Source organism: Miniopterus natalensis, chromosome 2 (genome assembly GCF_054644295.1).
Source record: "Miniopterus natalensis isolate mMinNat1 chromosome 2, mMinNat1.hap1, whole genome shotgun sequence".
Taxonomy (NCBI): Eukaryota; Metazoa; Chordata; class Mammalia; order Chiroptera; family Miniopteridae; genus Miniopterus; species Miniopterus natalensis.
Genome location: NC_142082.1, coordinates 128,734,638 through 128,754,969, shown reverse-complemented (window position 1 = coordinate 128,754,969; position 20,332 = coordinate 128,734,638). Strand labels below are relative to the sequence as shown.

At 40.2% G+C, this 20,332-nt stretch overlaps 1 long non-coding RNA gene and 1 pseudogene across 1 annotated transcript in view; one reads left to right on the top strand and one right to left on the bottom strand.

The window, feature by feature from the left end:
- Positions 1-20,048, bottom strand: part of LOC148093811 (uncharacterized) — a 68,861-nt gene extending 48,813 nt beyond the window's left edge. The window contains exon 1 of the long non-coding RNA XR_015714000.1: positions 19,943-20,048. This is a non-coding gene — a long non-coding RNA (uncharacterized LOC148093811). The remainder of the gene's footprint in view (positions 1-19,942) is intronic.
- LOC148093812 (ribosomal protein uL24-like pseudogene) lies at positions 8,771-9,089 on the top strand (annotated as a pseudogene).
- Positions 20,049-20,332: the final 284 nt, after the last annotated feature.

Sequence of the window (20,332 nt, the reverse complement as noted above, 5' to 3'; positions counted from 1 at the left end):
AACAGGGAATAGCAGGAGTGAAGGTAGTGGGTTTAGAAATACCCATGTGCTCTGAGAACAGTTAGCATTCTGGTGTGGCCCAAATGAATAGAAATGAATAGTGAAGGATGATACTGGGATGATTTCATGAAGGGCTATGTGGTGATAAACATATATCCTGGTTTGCCTGAGTCAGTCCCAATTTATGGTTACTATATTAGTGTAATTATTATAGCACCCCCTTTTACTCTCAAAAATATCTTAGTTTATGGCCATATGTATCAATCTAAGACACATATGTCACCACTTTCCCCACCTTCATCCATACAGACTACTAAATTATCAGGCTGCAAGTTCCTGGTGAAGCCTGGACTTGTCTTCAGAATCCTACTGAAAGGATCACTCCAAACAGCCACAGAGCTTGGAACTGGACCTACATATGTCTGCTATGCTATGGGCCAGAGAGGTTGCAAACTGGCAGCTCATAGGCTATATCTGGATTGCATTTGTATTTTGTTTGGCCCACTCAGGACTTTTTAAAATTCTGAGCCATTATATGCTAGTATGAGATTTAACTTAGAAATCTGTATTTCTGGCTTTTTTTTTTTTTTTTTTTTTTTTTAGAGATGGAAAATTCCAGCAACATAGAACTCGTGGTCTTCTACGGAATAATTGGCTGAAGCTGAAGGTAAATACCATCATTTTGTCCCATAGCTACCTGTTGACCTTAAAAATTAAACAGCCAGCCCGGCCAGGTGTGGCTCAGAGGTTGAGCATCGACCTAGGATCCAGGAGGCTGCAGTTCGATTCCTGGTCAGGGCACCTGCCGGGGTTTGTGGGCTTGATCCCCAGTTGGGGGCGTGCACGAGGTAGCCAGTCAATGACTCTCTCATCATTGCTGTTTCTATCTCTCCCTCTCCCTTCCTCTCTCTGAAATCAACAAAGATATATTAAAAAAAAAAAAAAAAAATTAAATAGCCAGTTCTTTTTAACCAGCAAAAATGGGTTTATTAGGGAATAGCAGAGAATTACAATTCAGGACAAGCACGTTGCAGCAATAACTATAGACAAGTCCAGCAAACAAAAGAGAGGGACAATATGGAGAAAAAGGAGGAAGTGAAGCCTTCAGCTAGCAGTTATGTGAGTAGCCTTATTGAAGTGGATCCTCCAGTCAAGTATTCAGATGATTTCTGTCCCCCCATCAACATCTTGGCTGCCACCTCATGAAAGGCCTAAGCCAGAACTACTCATCTAAGTTGATCCCAGATTCCTGACTCTCACAAACTGTGTAAGAAAAAGACTTGTTTTTTTAGCTGCCAAGTTTTGGGGCAATTGTTACACAGCACTATACAACTAACACATCAACACAATTGATTTTCTTGCAATCTACTTGCCTCTACAATTATGTTACCGAGAGAGCATGGCTCTGAAGTCATTTGAAGTTCCATGCCTGCTGTACAGGAAGAAATATTGTTGAGGATTTTAAGCAAGAAAGTGAGATGGTCAGATCTAGTTTTAGGTGTATCACACTGATGTCTCTGAGAAGGGGCGATCAGGAGGGTCAAGACCAAGATCAAGTTTCCTGAAAAGTTCTTAAGTAGACCTTTCAACCTAACACAATGGGCTGTGATATAGAATCATGTCTAAGAAAGTAAGCTCCGGATTTTAGAGACAGAATATGTGAGTTCAAACCCCCATACCACCACTGAAAGATTATATAAATTCGGCATGTTATTTAGCCTTTCAGCTGCAAGCAACTGAATGCCCAGCTAACAATAGCTTTAAAAATTGCTTCTTTTTTTAGATTAGTGGAAATACAAAGTAGGCAGTTGCTGGGGATGATTTAGCTCTTCAACAGCGCCACTGAGATTTCAGGCCCTTTCTACCTTTCAGCTCTGCCTTTCTTAGCATCTTGGCTCCTCGCCTGTGTCTCCAAGATGGCTGTGGCAGCTCCATCATATTTATACCTACGGCAGCTTCAGCCATCACATGTAAACCTAAGGCAGAAAGAAGCGGCAGCAGGCCCAGAGCTTTACTCTGAGTATGTCCCACTTCATCAAGGAAGAAAACAATCTTCCCAGAAGCCCCCAGGAGGCTTCTGTTTACGTCTCATTAGCTAGAACTGGATCACAAAACCACCTTAGCAGTGATGGAGGCTGAGAAAGTGAATGTTTAGTTGGATAGACTGACACCCCAAACAAAATTGGGTTCTGTTAGCAAACAAGGAGGAGGGGAGAATGAATGTTAGGTATTCAATTGCCCCAACTGGGACAACTGACTTCAGAATATTGAAAGAAGGGTTAAAATAAGCTGATACATGTTCTAGGATACACTGTTTGCCACATAGTAAGTGCTCCATAGATATTAGCTGTTGAAATTCCAATAGTCCAGACACCATCCAATTCAATCCTGCTGTAGGACAAGGTAGAAGGAATCATTTTGACACCCAGTTAAGCCAAAGGTCTTGAAACAAAGACAGATGAAACTATTGGTGAAACAAGAAAAAGATTTGTTTATAATCATTCTGTATTTCCTCTATTTCTCCTTTCCCTTATAACCACAGAAGTGTGTCTGTTTTCCACATTATCATCTTTTAAAAATTATTTTATAATTGTGTATCTTTGTTGGAATTTAAGTACTTCATTCTTTTTTTAAAATCTAACTAAAGGAAATATGAACTTTGAGTTCTTAAGTCTAATCGATTAAAAAAACTTTCTACAGCAACTTTACCTCTCAATTAACAGTCTGCACAATTACATACTCACATAGTCATGGACATATAATCTTAGGATAGAGATGTTTTAGGTATAGCTTGCCTATATGAAATAGAAATATCTCCTACATTCATGCTAAAATTAACGGCAGTATTGTAGCCACATGACATTAAATGTTTTAGAACTGGCAGGCCACACAGCTCCCAGAAACTCAGTTGCACTCCTTGCCAAACCCATTTCAAGGCACTTTCACGGTGCACCCACCATACATTTTTCTAACCGTGGACAACGGTTTAGGAGCCAGGATTCAGAAACATTGGCAGCTATGTAATTGTATACCACTAGAGGTAAGACAGGTGAGTGGCATGGGATATAGACTTTTTTAAAAAGGAACTGGAGTAGGATAACCGCACTCCTAGCACTCCTTACGCTCTCCCCACCGCACCCTCCCCCACTCCTTTCTCTCCCTCCTCAGACATAGTAAGTCCTTTAAACTTTGCCTAGTACAGGAGAAGGGAACAAAATTGAAGAGAGCCAAGTTCTCTCTGAATGCGGGCAACGTCTTCTTAGCCATTCCGTATTTTTCCATTTCCTCATAATAAACGTGTATTACATTTATAATCAGGGAGAAGAAAAAGGACTGACTGTTACAAAGCTGGGCAGCAAAGGAATAAGTGGCGTAAGTCCCTCTTCATGTCTGGCCTGAGGTCAAGGCAATTCCTCGCTCACCCACATGAGGCTTGAGTTTTTGCCCTGAAGTATGAAATATCATTACCCCTACTCTTCATACACAGCTTCGGTTTATGATAAACTCTGGCTCAGCAGTTACATGACTGGCTGGGATGATTTCACAGTGCTGCTGGCAGCCCCGGGCTCGCCTGGCCGGGGTGACAAACTGGACTGTGTGGCAGCTTCTGGTGAGACCAAACAGAGGAGCTGCTGCAGAGGACTCGCCCTTTGTGTTGTTTCTGATTAGATCTTCTCGCATTTTTTTGTTTTTTCTTACAGAAGACAAGGGTGTCTCATTGAAGCTTCAGGGAAATGACTGAACTTTAATGGAATCTAATTGGCTCCCATGGTTATCTCAAAGGAGCTGTGGTCATAAAAGTTAATTAAATTAGATTCATTTGCATATTCAAGTCCATTCCCTTCCTTCACTTTAAAACCAGAGAAAGAGAAAGCGTGTCCCTCATCGCTGGATAGGACATACAACCATGTCCAGATCACTTTCTTTTATGCTGGGAATTAGTCAGATAGCAGATTATTTTTTAATCCTCTTGCCTAGTTTGTATTCTCCACTTTTGGGGGTGAATGTCAAGACAAGAATTAAATTGGCACGCACCGCAGCTCTCACTTTGAAATATGGGACCAGTTCTTTATAGAGTGTTGCCGTGTTTAAAAGGCTGAGGTCATTTTCTAAATAAAAGGTGAATTCAGAATGTTCAGTAGAAAAGAAACTAGGCAACGTTTACAGCCAGAGGACCAGCTACACGCATTTCCCATTTGTGTGTGTGCTCGTGTGCTTATTGGCCTCAACAGTGTCAATAGCTTTATTATGGGTCAGAGGAATAGAGCCACTGGACCCCATGAGGCTGTCTAGTCCACCTGCTGCCTGTGGTGGGCCTAAAATAACCAGATGAAATGGAACTCTGGCCTGATTTCTGAAGCCTCTAGGGAAGGCGTCCTCTGTACTCCGACCCATTTTTAACAATCCTCAGTATCAAAACAGAAAGCATTGCCGTGGGTCAAACCTGTATCCCCTCTGCTGCTGATGTAGGGCTCACTGTCACCTGCATACAATGCAGGCGTGGGCATCAAGCTCAGCCCCTCCACCCTGCTCGGACATTTCCCTGGAAAATCAGCTAATGCCTGGGTCAGTCTCTTTGGATAAAAGGCAGTGTCTGCCCTACTTCCCCCTGCCACTCTTGCTTGTTAATACATAAAGGTATATCATTATCTTCATTATCGCCCTCATGAGAAGACAGGGTTGATTTTAAATGATTTTACTTTTTTATTGAATACAAATGTGACAGACCCTATGCTAAATTCTTCAGAAACAATGGTGGACAGGGACAGACCTGGACCCAGCCCTCATGCATGGAACTCAGACATAATACAAGTAATTACAAGTGGAATGAGAGTTAGAAAGAAGTGTAGGTTACTAAGAAATCATACGGGCTGAGCTAACATACACTGAGCAAAAGGGAAATCGTTCTAGATTAAGGGATGTTTCACCTGAACTGAGGGCTGAATGGAATTATCAAAGTGAAGGAAGATATTCGTGGCAGAGGGAACAGCATACGCAAAGGCTCTAACAAAGAGTGTGGCCTGTTTCAGGGCTGGTGATTGTAGTTTAGACAGCAGGACAGAAGCTGTGGAATTGTCAGACATCACTTACTATCTGTACTTGCTCAGCTGTGAGAGGACTATGACAAGACTGGAACCCAGTGCCCTAGTCCTGGGTTGGACAATTTGAGAGCTCTGAGCAACTGGATTCTTAGAGACAACGATCAGGCGTCTGGAGAAAAAAAAAGACAGAAAAAGACCCCATGTGAGCACCCAGAAGGTCTTGATTGCTCTAGAGGCCACCATGAGTCCAAATGGCATAGTACAATAGCAGTAGTCTGCTTCCCAGGGGGCTGGGTACTGGGTAGTTTTGGGTAAGTCACGCTTTCAGGGTCTCCAATCCCTCCTCTGAAAAATGAGGGGTATAGTTATGGACCCTCCTAACTCATGTTCTGAAATCATTTAGCAACAACAGTCCCTGTATAGTTCGGTTTGTAAGTGGGTCACGTTACTTCTGAGCTAGCCCGCACTTAGGAGTGGGAAGACGGGTTATTCAGACACAGCCAGCAGGCTGTTCTCCAGTTCACTTTCTTGTATTTTTTTTTATGGTGGAAAAACAGACATAACATAAAATTTACCATTTTAACCATTTTTAAGTGTACAATTCAGTGGCATTAATTATAGTCACAATGTTTTGTGGTCATCACCACTACCTATTTCCAAAATTTCACTCCAGTTCACCCTTTTTTACAGTGAAAATAGTGCTTTTCTAGTTTATTGAGATATGATTGATATATTAGACTGTATTAAAGGTATACAACATAATGATTTTATATATATGATTTTTTCTATATATATATCAATTCACTTTTAAATGCATATGGACAAGTTCTACAAGTGTCCTCACAACCCACGAACCAGTCTATCATGTCTCCTGACTTGGACCTTGAGAGACCAGGTACTGCTATTAAAGCAAGTGATGCTTCTTACCCCTGGTATAAAAACAGGTACAAAGGGTAAAAATAAACTGTTGAGTCAACTACTATGTAGTTAAATCTTCTCCCTCTCCCTCTGCCTCTAGAAAAGTTAGCTTTTTCAAGATCATAATGCTTAATACCCCAGATTTACTGAGCCCCCATCTATGTGCCTCGCACTAAGCTAATTGCTTTGCACACGTCATTTGACAGGTGGATAATATTAATCTTATTTTACAAATAAAAAATTCGGCTATGGTGGGAACCAGACTTTCAATCCAAATCAGTCTGCTCTAAAATTCGCCTTACTCCTTTATACCTAGCTGCTCCCCCAAAGACAGCTACAGGGAGACCTAACAGTGGGTTTTGAAAATCAAGGAAACCAAAGGAAGACAAATTTAATTTGACTTCACACTGTTCAACCAGACTCAGATTTGTCATTGGTTTTGTCACATACCTTCTAGCATCTCCACTTCAGTCTTTCTTCTCTTTCTAGCCCACTTTTCAAGGATGGCATGTGGCTCAGTTACTTAATTAAGAAAATCCTTAGAGCATCGGGGTGCTTAGCGGGCAGAAAGGGTTAATAGCATAAAGACTGAGCTCCCCGCGCCTCCGGTGCTGACAGAGGCCAGGAACAATGAGTCCAGGTGGACTGCCCACCCTCTGAGAAGCCTTTGCTGTGAGTCTTAATGAAGAGAAAATAAACGTTGAGACAAGGGAATTGTCAGGTAAATTAATGTGAGGAGTTCAGGTTTGTTTCCTTTTCCCCTTAACAGGTGTACTGTGTGAATTCAAAGCATAAGGCAGGAGGATGGGTTAAAAATAGTATGATAATTGCCAGTTGATGCCTGCATAATTAAAAGAGCATTGTGGATTATATAAGAGGACTGTAGAAAAAAGCTGACAAGAAATAAGAGCAGTGATAGGAGCAAACACACTAACACCATGGGATCTCTAAAGGCTCAAAATGAAACCACATGTAATATCATAAAATAAAAAAGAAATATAGGGTTCCAAAGTATGAGGATTTTTTTTCTGTTTTTTATTGATTTCAGAGAGAGGAAGGAAGAGATAGAAACATCAATGATGAGAGAGAGCCATTGATGGCTGCCTCCTGCACGCCCCCCGCTGGAGATCAAGCCAGGAACCCAGGCATGTGCCCTGACCCAGAATCAAACCATGACCTCCTGGTTCATGGTTCGACACTCAACCACTGAGACATGACAGCCGGGCAAAGTATAAAGATTTCTAAATAAAAATGTTTGTCAGACATTATCTCCTTGGCTTACAGGGCCCTCTGTGGTTTACCTCTCCAGCCTCATCCCTCTACCACCATGAAGAACAACTCTAAAGATCTGCTTGAACTTATTTCCTTTGCTCTCACGTGCTCTCATGCTTCCTCCCAGGCCCTTGCTTCCCTTCTCTGACACCTCAGATTGGGTAGGGTCTCCCAGTTACACCTTCTACCAACTCCATGCTAACTTTGTTACCCTTGTAAATATTGTTTAACATCTGCTTTCCTTCCAGAAGATCGCCTCTCTAAGGGCAGGGTCCATGTCTGCCTTGTTTATTGCTGTACTGCCAACCCTAGCACAGCTATGAACAAATGAATGAATGTTGGTGGCTACCTTGGTTTCGAGCTCTTTATGACATGTAAAGCAAACAACTGCTTCTTTAGTTCATGCATCGCTTAGGGTTCAACCAGAGAAATAGAACCAGTAGGAGGCTTTTTATCTATCCAGTTATTTATTAAAGGAATTGTCTTACACAGTTGGAGGAGCTGGCTAAGCAGGCTGATACCACAGGGGAGGCAATTGGGAAGGAGAGATCACAAGCGGGCGGGGACCCCGCAAGGACGAATTTGGTGGTGAGGGTACCCTGCAGGAGCCTGGGCTCTCAGTCCTGGAGCTGAATACACATGCTTGGCCCAAGAACCAGTGAAATAGAAGGAAGAGCCAGCTGGAAAGGAAAGCAATTATAGGAGCAACAGCTGCTCCATACCAACCAGGCAAATCAGCAGATTAACAACATGAGTGTTGTGGACTCTCACTCAGAAGGGTTTAAACCCTCTTTTTAAAAGCTTTCCGCTGATTAAGCCTCCTAGAATAATCTCCCTTTTGATTAATTTAAAGTCAATTGATTAAGGACTTTAATTACATCTGCAAAATCCTTTCACAGCAGCACCTAGGTTGGTGCTTAGTTGAACAATTGGAAGGAGGGGTGAGGGCATGCTACGAAATAGCTGCTGCCTTCTTCCATCCTCCAAGTTCTGCAAGAGAATCCCCTTGTAGCCTACCATAGCCACTTTCTAGTAACACGCTAGAAAGGGAATACATGGGGATATAGTTCAGCCTAGCCAAGTAGACACCATCACAGGTCACATCATGGGACAACTATCTCCTTAACTTCCAGTTTGACAGTGATTGAAAGAAATTAGTAATAGAAACTAGTTGTATTCAGAACTGGGAGGGGCAATTTTGCTAGCAGAAGTAGTGATGACATGGCAGAGGCAAAGGAAAGGAGCACATCTTGATAGGAATATGGAGCTAACAAGCTTGGAGGAGCATGCTCCCAGGAAGAAGAGATAAAGGGGAGGTCGTATGCCAAGATAGTGGGTAATAAGCATGTATTCCAATCAAAAGCTGGGGAAACCCCATTCCAGGCTTCCCAGCTGGACTATAGGTATTTGTTGATGAATGTTTATTGAATGAATCAGTCAATCAACAAATGAATGAATGCCTCCCTCTAACTCATCTATTAAAAAAAAGCTTAGGGCTCTTCCCTTTTGCTGCCATCATAGAAGTGCCAATGGTCAAAATGAAGTTCAATCCCTCTGTGACTTCTGACCGAAGCAAGAACCATAAAAGGCATTTCAATGCACCTTCCCACACTCACAGGAAGATTATGTCTCCTCCTCTTTCCAAAGAGTTGGAAGAAATATGTCATCTACACTGAACGGGCACAGCAGGAGAAATGGTACAGCTGTTCGTGTGGGCATTTGCTGAGCAAGGTGCTATCACTAGGCTAAAGCTAGACAAAGACCCCAAATAGATCCTTGAACGTAAAGGCAAATCTCACCAAGTAGGAAAGGAAGGGGGCAAATACAAGAAAAACAATTGAGAAGATGCAGGAATAAAGTAATCTTACATACAATTTCATTGAAAACTTAAAATTAAAAAACAAGAAAGAAAGAAAGAAAGGCTTAGGGATCTATGCTAAATTCTGGGGGATGTGATGGTAAATGATACAGCCTCACAATGTGGAGGGTCCCCAGGGATGGAAGGAATGGAAGATACACAAGGGTCGAATAGCTCAGGCTACAGGCCAAGGGTTCTCTTAAGAAAGATCCATTGACTGAAAGAACAAATTGGCTGTCATTAGTCCCTTACTGGGTACTAGATATTTCCTTGTTGCCACACACAGAACACAATAGGCTTTGTGCAGCTTCCAACACAAAATTAAGAGCCAGAGCTGAACGTCTAGCTGATACCAACAATTTGGTGATTATAGAAGTCTAAATATAGCATATCTTAAATAATCGATGATTGAATCATGTGCCTTTATGCTTAGCCTATATCAAATGCCTCTGGAAAAGGTTGAAAAAAACCCTCAGAATTTGCTCACCGGCTTAGAGCGATTGAGTTATGCTGTAGGCTATGGCAAATTCATTGCAGTGCTAAAAATATATGAAGGGCAGTTCAGTAACCCTGGGGAATTTTATCTGCCTCATTCATGCATCCAGAGATGCTGCTTACATAAAGCCAAAATAAGCACAACCCACAGGGCACGGAGGGAGATGGATGAAAGGTGACAAGTCAAATAGAAACCAACCAAACCAGCGAGCAGTCAACAGCAAAGATCAGGACTAGTCCCTGTGCAAAAGGTCTGAGCAAGAATTGGGCCTGTGAGGATGATACATTATGTTGAACTTTCTGATAGCTTCTAAGAGGCAAATTTAGAAACCTCCAGCTGTTCTCTCTGCACATTCAGGCCTAGACCCTCATCACAGCCTCTCGGGATTTACGCTCCACACTGGCAGAGCACACTCCTAGAGATGCTGGCTCCTGCATGACCTCCAGGCAGAGCACCAGAAAGTCAATTAAGAACCATTTTTAAATATGATTCAGGCAACTCCCAGATTAGCAAAGACACCCAGAAAGTTCCAGGAGTTCCCCTTGGCCAAGTTTACCACCAAGTTATTTTATTATGCAAGAGGTTTTTAAAGGAAATCATTATCATAAGGTTCCAAGAAAATTCTGTTCCTGGTCTCCAACTGCCTGTGGAAATAGTCTAGGATTGGCAGGAGGTAGCTCTAAGAGGCTGGAAATTTAGTTCATGGTCAAGGATGTCAGTGTTTTAAAACATTCTAACAAATTCAACAGCACCATCTGTAAGGAATGCATAATTTGCAAAATTTCTTGCTAAATCAGCTGGCCAAATCAGAGCCAATTGCTTTGGCTTCCCTACAACGCCATGCTGCAGCCGGGAAGTATTTTAAGTGGATAATGAATAGTCTCTTTTCTCAATGACTATATTCAAATAACTTCCACTGCCTAAAATATGCAAAGTTCCCAGTTGAGGCTGCCTTAGGAACCCCAACCCCTTAACTTAGAGCTTTAATCTTCATGAGGAATGGGGCTGTGGGGATTGGGGGGAGGGGCCTGGGAGAGAGGAGTGTTAGATCTCCTTTCTCCAGCGATATTTAAGAAAATATTGCCTAGCAAAGGCTTCCCAGCTCACACATACACACATACAACAGCACACACACACACACACAAACACACACAGAAATACTCACCACACACAGCTCACACTAGTTCTGAAATATGCAAGGCTTACACCCTGCATCCAAGAAGGTGGCCCAGTTTTTCCTTTATTTACTTACCATATCTCCACTAAAATTATTTGGGGACTCAAAGTGGCCTTTTTTTCTTTGTGAGAAAATACACATAGAAAATAATATTTCTCTGTGTTTTCCCCTGAGAAATATAATTATAAAATGTTCTCTCTCTCTCTCTCTCTCTCACACACACATACACACATTAAATGGCAAGGCAGATGGAAGTTTCTTCTGTGAAGAAACCAAATTGTATACTCTTTATATATAACTTCCACTACCTCCATCTCTATTATTTAAGGTATCAACAGACATGCAATAAATTCTTGCTTGTTTCATTTATTAAGTGAGCTTCTCCTCCATGTTACTTTCGAATCTTACCAGGTCCACAGAGACAGCACTGGCACCGTGAACCTGTCAGAAATGCAAACTCTCAGGCCCCACCCCTGTCCTCCTAAATCAGAATCTGCCTTTTAGCAAGATTTCCAGGGGATATGAAAGCACATTAAAGTCAGAGAAGCACTGTTTTATGATACACTTTAATTCTTACACTGTTACTACTAGTCTAGTATTTTCTGTCACTCCTCAAAGATCGTATCTTCTCCCTGGGGACACTTTTCTGCAGCTAGTAAGTAAAAGCTGACATTATTGGGCACTAGCTGGGTGCCAGGAGCAGAGAGCACATAGTAAACATGATGAGAGTTGCACTGCAAGAAAAGGGTGGATCTAGGTCAGAACTCAGTCTGGCTTCTAGGTCCACATTTTCTGTCACTAGACAGCTCAGCCAGGTACTGCTTCTCAGAAACAGCACTCCTGGCATTTGAGGCCTGGCAATTTTGTGGGACTGTCTCATGTTCTGCTGGATGTTTGATGTCCTTGTCTACCACCCAGGATGATTCCAGTATCCCGACAGCCTAAGAAAACCCCTACGCATTTCCAGACACCCATGGGTTGTGCACTGGGTCACAAAAAACAATGTCTTGTGGTGTTCAGGTAGTGATGTTGAGAAACTAATTTCCTGGGATCTGTTTCTTTCTTCCAATGTTTAAATATTTATAAAATTCTTTGAGATTTTACATTTTATTTTTTATTTCAACAGAAGGCTATAACCATGGAGTGCCTAGTCTATGCAGACTAAAAAGATAAGGCCCTTGCCTTCTAGCAGCTGACAATCTGGTTAGGAAAGTAAGGCCTTAGCAGTCAAGACACTCTAAGATTAAGTTTAGAAATAACAACAACAACAAAAAAACCTAGATTCTTTCCTGGTTTTATGCCACTTATTTCTTGCGAGCCCACTGGCATTCCCTAAGCCTCTGTTCCCTCATCCATAAAATCAAGTATTGTTAAACAATGCACGTAAATTGACAACACGGTGCCTAAAGAATGACATATGCTCAATAAATGTTAGTCACCCACCCATCAGTTACTACCTCCTCCAAGTCAGTGATGAAAAAGAGCGTGCAGAAGGGAAGAGAGAGCATTCTAGGCAGGAGGCAAAGCCTAAGCAAGGGCTTGGTGTTGGGAGTGAGCGAGCCCACGGAAGAAACTGTACGGGGCTCACGAACTGCAGTTAAAAGAGGTGCATGTGTCAAAGGAAAAATGAGTTTGCATTTGCACAGCATCTCCTGGGATTTTTAAATTTCTTCAATATCGTGACTTTCAAAGAAATTAGGGGAGGAAAAGTAAACCTACAGAGAAGTTGAACTTTCCACCAGTGAGCATAGATATATCTATTACCCAATGTCTTTAAGAAGCTGAAGAAATAAATACATGGCACTGCTATGGGACACATTTTAATTTTTCTTTAAATTCAAACCTGTTATGTAATTTATTTCCAGCTGCACAAAATGCCTTTTAAGCCCAGACCTGGGCTAAATCACATAGCTGATAAGCAAGTGTATATACAGGAATACTGTATATTTAGCATAAAATATACACAATTTTAGCATAAAAGAAGTATTTTAAAAAGGGATTCCAAAATATCTTAAAATGGCCAAGAAGCTGTTGCTGCTACTACTGGGTTAAAATAGTTTGCTGCAGCATTCCTGTCTCTGTTGCTCATTTGTAAAAGTATTATAACACCCCACAGAAAAGAATAATTAGCCAACCAATTAATTAAGGCCTTATAGACACTCCTTTTTGCCACCCTCAATCACATCTTTGTTGTAAATAAGCTTTCTTGCCTTAAACGACATTAAAGTCGTTAGCTCTCCATAAGTAAATAATAATGCCCATGAATTTAAACTGATTAAATATCAGAGCACATTTTAATCCACTCTTTCTGATTTAGCCAGGATATTGAAAACAAAGAGCATTATTGTCTTACTTAACCTAGCAAATTCAACCCAACTGTATACACTTCCGAATTAATTTCCATGTTCACCTTCTGTCCTGAGGACATTAGCCAGAATGCTATCTTTAGCTATAACACACACACACACACACACACACACACACTACAGTAATTAAAGAAACCACCCATTTCCTTCCCCCTAAATTCCAGGAAGCCATGTTATTTCTGTGGACCAATTTCTATTTGCCAACTGTTCCCCAGAGCTCTTAACAGAATATAAAATGTACTAGACATTTTATTTTGTCTAATAAAACAACAGCTAAGAACATATCTCTACTATCTCTTCCCTTCAGATGAAAAAGAAAAAAAGGGGGTGGGGGTGGGGATGGGAGTATATGATCCTTAAGACATATACATCTAGGATCTTGTCAAATCCTGAAAGATTTAAAGCCGCACAGTCTCCTGAAAAGAATCTTTGAAGAGACCTCTAGTCTCTAAGGTTAGGTGGATCCTTTGCAACATGCACCATTTACTTGGCTCCTCTAATTATCCCTTTTAACTTAATGCTGCTTATTTTTATATCTCTTCCCATTTTCTTCCCTCATACCACATTGTTTAACTGGCATTTTTTAAAAGTTTATATTCAGATGTATTCTCTGTTCATGTTAACTTCTCAGTGTGGTCCTCTCCCCCATTTACCCTAGTAGGATGGGGTGTTGTTTTTCACTGGGGGGCGGCTTTAATCATTTTCCTTCTTCAGTCTAAATAGGATGAATTATCAATATAGTCTCCAATAGCTTCTTAACTATTTCTCACTACTCAACTTTCAGATTTATGAAAACAAAGATAGATTTAGCTCAGCCATAAGTCACATATAGATCATTTTATTGTGCTAGAGAAGGTAGGGGGGCTTATTTTCTTCTGATTGGATCCAAGACATATCTCATGTCATCCAAAAGGTGGCCAAGGCAAGACAGAGCCCCATAGCAATTCCCCACACTCCAATCTTTCTCCTCTCAGTTCTTGTCTCTCACAAATACCTCCCAGAAGGCCAGATTATTTTGTTAAAGAAGCCCCAGGCTGCCTAAAACCCCAGGCAGGATAAAGCTTTAACAAGGTTCATGTAACTGACACTTATTTTCCTCATTATGACCAACACAAAAAAATAATCTTCCCTTCTCTCTCCTCAAATGACACCCTTTATTGCCTGTCTGAGTCAGGTTTCTGAGCTGAAGGTCTTCCCAGGGTTCTACTTCCTGCTGCTCTAGAGAATTCTTCATTTCCTGTGACCTTCATACCAGTTTTCTCCCCAGGTTCATGAGTTCCTTAGATTATCACATCATTTGTTTACCTCTTGCTTACTGTTTAATCCTAACCTCCTCTCCTAGACCAGGCCTTCCCTCTCGGATCTTCGCTCACTCATTGGCCTCACCCTTCCTTAAAACTACCTTTTTCATTCACAGAAGTCATTCTAGAGCTAAGGCCTATCAGAACTTTTTAATATCCTGTTGACTCTGGTTTGCTCTATTATCTTAATAGTGAAAATCACCACCATCTGCAGGATTCTATGTATATATATATATATAAATTGTTTGCCTAGATAGATAGATGATAGACGATAGATGATAGATGATGATGATAGATATATAGATAGATGATAGATAGATAGATAGATGATAGATAGATAGATAGATAGATAGATAGATAGATAGATAGATAGATAGATAGATAGATGATAGATAGATAGATAGATAGATAGATAGATAGATGATAGATGATAGATAGATAGATAGATGATGATGATAGATAGATAGATGATAGATAGATAGATAGATAGATAGATAGATAGATAGATAGATAGATGATAAATAGATAGATAGATAGATAGATAGATAGATAGATAGATAGATGATAGATAGATAGATGATAGATAGATAGATAGATAGATAGATAGATAGATAGATAGATAGATAGATAGATAGATGATAGATAGATAGATAGATAGATAGATGATAGATAGATAGGTGATAGATAGATGATAGATAGATTTTATTTTAGAGAGGAAGGGAAAGGGAGAGAGAGAATCACTGATGAGAGAGAAACATCTGTCGGCTGCCTCCTGCATACTTCCTACTGGGGATCGAGCCAGCAATATGGGGGGCATGTGACAGAGTATCCAACAGGAGACCTCTAGGTGCATGGGTCGACGCTCAACCAACTGAGCCACACTGGCCAGGGCACATCTAAAGGCTTTGAACCTCACATTTAATTGGGAATATTTTATATCTGAATTGTGCTACTTATCAACTGTGAGCCATGCCCTTGTTTTTTGGTTTTATTTGTTTGGGGTGTGTTGTTTTTTTACACTGAGCAAGATTGCCCCTACCAGCTACCTCCCCTTACTTGTTGGATTAGATTACTTCCTGCAGTCATTCTTTCTCATATTTTGTATTTAGTTGTTATAATTATGACCAGTATAACAAATTGTTTGTCTAATTATGTTTAATAGTTTCCCCCCAGAAACCTATAAACCCTATGAGACCAGGAAAAAGCCAGTAGTTCCTTCTCAAGCTGTTCTCTTTTCTTTCTGTTCTGCCTTCCTCATTTTTTGGTGCCAGCACACACACAGAGCTTGGCACATATTAGATGATTAATAAATACATATTGAATGAACCACACAAAAAGAAAGAAATAGTAACTATGGAAGGTGATGGATATGTTAATTAGCTTAATTGTGGTAAATACTTCACAATGCACATATATATCAAATCATCAAGTTGTACACCTTAAATATATACTTTTAAATTTTTTTAATTGATTTTAGAGAGAGAGAAAAAACCACCAATTTGTTGTTCCACTTATTTATGCATGTATTGGTTGACTCTTGTATGTTCCTTGGCTGGGGATCAAACCCACAACCTTGGATTATGGGGATGACACTCCAACCAACTGAGCTACCTGGCCAGGGCCTTAAATATATATACCTTTTAATTATCAATGATCTCAATAAAGCTGGAAAGAAGAAAAAAAAATATTGAGTAGATGAATAAACGAAGGAATAAATGAATGATACCTTCTCCCTTTTCTTATCCCTACTCTTCTCCTTTCAGTGCCACGCCTAGTTCTTACCTCTAATCACGACTGCAAATTGACCTTGTAGAATGAGAGAAGAGCATGCCCCTCCCTTGTTTGATTATGTGGACAACATCTTTGAGGTTCTTCCTGGAACAGCATTCAGGGCACAATCATGGTGGTAAGACTTTGGTTGGATGACAATAATGCATCTTTCTTTAATGTTTTCCATCTCTCTTTATAAGTGCTCTCTACATCTCTGTGCCAGTACATTATATAACCTGACATCTCTGGACCCTGTGGTGACAGATTTTGACATACATACAGGAAATCCTTCTTCGAACGTGAATGGAAGTTGGCAAAAGATTGCTTTTCTGTACTACTTTGCAAAAGCCACTAATGTGGGGTGGGTTGCACGATACTAAATTATTCAGATCATAAATCTAAAGAAATTAGTTCATCGTGATCAATACAATCTAAGTGAATTGGTGTGTGGGATTCAATTTTCATAATATAATTAGTTTTGAAACATTCAAGTTAAGGAGACTAAGATGATCATGCAATATACCGAGTCTCCTAATTTCCAAGTAGGAGGATACTGCATTTTGGTCTTATATTAAATCTAAATTATATATATTTTTTCCACTTAAGTAGAAATTCCTTTTTTTCCCCATTAAATCATACTTTTTGATGTTACTAAAGCCCTAACTATTGAAAAATATTGGAAGAATGATTGAAAGTCAGCCAAGGCCTTCTGCTGATGAATTTAAGCTGTCTCATCATAGGAAAATTTATTATTTTCAGTGATTATATCATAAATTGGCAGTTTTGAAAACTCTAAACCACAAAGAACTTTTCTTAAACTAGTAAATTTTCTTTGTAGTTAGAAACCCCACATTATCATTCAATTTGTATGTCACACATAAGCTGTGTCATTTCCTTACAATTATTTTTGTGTTCTGCACTTGGCAAGATAATATATTGTCTCCTTTTTTCAAATTCTTCTGTGCTTGGAGAAGTGATGTTTATATGACTCATTAAAAGTATGCTCAGTGAATCCTTGTGGTTTTAATGTAGGGTTTCTTAACATGGGCACTATGGACATTTAGACCAGATAATTCTTTGGGGGCTGACCTGTGCATTGTAGAATGTTTAGCATCATCCCTGGTCTCTGCCCACTCAACGTCAGTAACACCTTCCAGTTGTAACAACCAAAAATGTCCCCAGACATTGCCAAATGTCCCCTGAGCAGCAAAATGCCTCCAGTTGAGAACCATTGTTTTAATACACTGTTTCCTTCCAAATAAGAAGGTATTATTAAGTCACTATTTTCATTTCTTATCAATAATACTGACAACCATTCACTATGTGCCAAGCGAGTACTTCACATTTAGTAATAATTTCAATTCTCACCACAGAACTCTGAGGTAGGTATTACTACCCCCATTTTATAGGAGGGAAACAGAATTGAAAGGCTAAGTAATTTGTAAGGCTATAGTTGAGGAACAATTCCAGGTCCAACTGACACTAAAGCCCATTTTCTTTTTTTTCTTTTTTTCCTTTTTTTTTTAATTTAAATATCTTTATTGATTTCAGAGAGAGGAAAGGAGAGGGAGAGAGAGAGAGATAGAAACATCAATGATGAGAGAGTCATTGATCGGCTGCAGCCCGCAACCCGGGCATGTGCCGCGACCAGGAATCGAATCGAACCCTGATGACCTGGATCCTAGGTCAATGCTCAACCACTGAGCCACGCCCGGCCGGGCTAAAGCCCATTTTCTTAATCTCAGTGCCCAGCCAACTGAAGATCTGTAGTCAAAATTCCCAAGTTCAGGTCCTGGGAAGATCATATAACCTTCCTGAACCCTTTCCTCTTACCTAAAGTAGTATCAATTATCATTTATATCTCAAGGGCTTGATAGGATTTAATGAAATAGCACGTAAGTGTGATTAGCTCAGCAGGTATAAGGTATTAGTATATAAACAAAATTACATTAATCTTCTGATATATTTTTACTTCAGCGTTTAGCCAGAAAAGAGAAGATAATTTAAACAATATTTCTAAAAAACTAAAAATAATTGTGTCCACCATTATAAAACCTTACCTCTCTGCTTTGCAGGAATAACAATTTTTAAGGAACCACATTACTAAATCTGCAGAATATTTTATAATAATACTTATCTCTCACTGCTATCTTTTTTAATTCCTCTTCTTCTAAAACAGACCCAATGTATTTTTTTTTTAATCCTGGTAAATAGATATGTGACCATTCAATGTCATGTCCATTCCCTTCATTGACTTTTTACAAAACCATCATTTTAAATGGTGCCTCCCCTGTCTACCCTAATTAAGCATATTGGCAGCAGATAAGTTTTCTCTTTGCTTTCTCAGACATGGAGTACAGAAATGTGTGCATTTTTCCTTTGGAACTTGTTTTCCCTTGTAACAGATGAAATACTTATAAGACATTTTAAAATAAATTCTCATCAATTTTCAAAAGTGTGACACAAAATGTCCCCAACGCTCAAAGACCATCTCAGAGAACCAATTTTGGCATTCCAACGGTCTGACCAGTCTTCACCCAGTGAGCCAACAAACTCCCAGGACTCCTTTGGGAATGGAGGAGCTGTTAGCGAAAGCGTCCTGAATGTGCCAGGGGCCTCGGCCCCAGGCTCACTTCCGTAAAAGAACATCAGATGTCAGCTCCAGCGGGGGCATGAATTGCGTGTTTTGTTCATTGCTGCAAGCATCTTGGACAGTGTCTGACCCCTAATATGTGCTCTCAAATTGGTTTGAACCTTAGATCCACCACTTATAAGGCATGATTTTCAGTAATTCACTTAAACTCTTTAATCCTCAGTTTTCTCATTCGTAAACTTGAATAATAATAGTACCTACTCATAGGATTAACACAAGCACCGCTTTAAATACCACAGTTAAAGTATTTAGAGTATCAGCACTGTGCCAGGCACGGTAAGCACTCAAAATATGTTTTAAATTAATTGCCTGTGTTATTGCCTCTACCTAGAATTTCTTCGCCTCACCCTCCTTTTCTTTACCTGGATAGTTCCCACTCATCATTTAGGTCTCAACTTGGATATAACCACTTCTAGGAAGGTGTCTCTGAACCTCCAAGTCTGAGTTAGCTGCCCTCCAATGTTTCATAACATCTTGAACATCTCTCCAGAGAGAGAGAGGCATTTAAAGACCTTTGTAGGCCTTAGGCATTCTGATTTTGGAAGACTTCACCTATGTCTTTATAAAACATACCAAAATGTACCTACATCCCATGTGCCCTGGCTGCTGCAGCAAAAACTTCTAATCTACAAGCATAAATCTCTCAGTTCCCTTAACCCTGAATTCTGGAGGTTTGGGGGACCCTGCCTCCCAGCAGCACTTTATAGATGAATTACTCTGCAGCTCTCATCACTCTAGGGACATGCTCACCACATTTTTTTAAGATGGTGGGAATTGATTTTTATCTTTAATTTTTGCTTACACATAATTCATCTGTTATGAGAAAAATAACAAGCTCCAAAGGGAAAGTGTGCAAACCAGTCAGTTCCCATACTGCCTTGAGTCAAAGGGGAGAATAGTCCACCACCAAGAAGCTTAATGAAAAACAACCTGCAAGTTGTAATTTCAGGTTAGACTATAAATAGGTCTAGCTCTACCCACTGTGGCGTTCTTCTAAAATTCAGAGTGAAATACCATTTCATTGCCCTACCATATTAGTTGGGACTTTTTCTGATACAAGTTACTGAAATCCAAGTAAAACAAACATACCAAAAAAATGGAGAGGGATGTATTGGCCTTGCAAAGTGGAAGTCCAGGGGTGTTCTGGCTTCAGATGTAGCTGGATCGGGTTCAAGTCTTATCATCAGTTCTCTCTGTCTCAGGCTCTGCTTCCCTCTGTGATGCTGGCTACACTCTCTCCAAGTAAAAATTTGTCTCTATCAAAATGAAGGGAAAAAACACACGTTGAAAAGCCCAAAGCAATGGCTACTACAATAGATAATATCCTGATTTACACACGATGTTAATAAAGAAATGAGTTGAAGACCTACTCCCTTAAGGAATCCAAATCCTACCCATTGTTCAGACTCCAGGAAAATTGGCCCCTGTCATGAAGCCTTGTCTCATCGCGTCACTCCTAGTGATCACTACTTTGCCAAA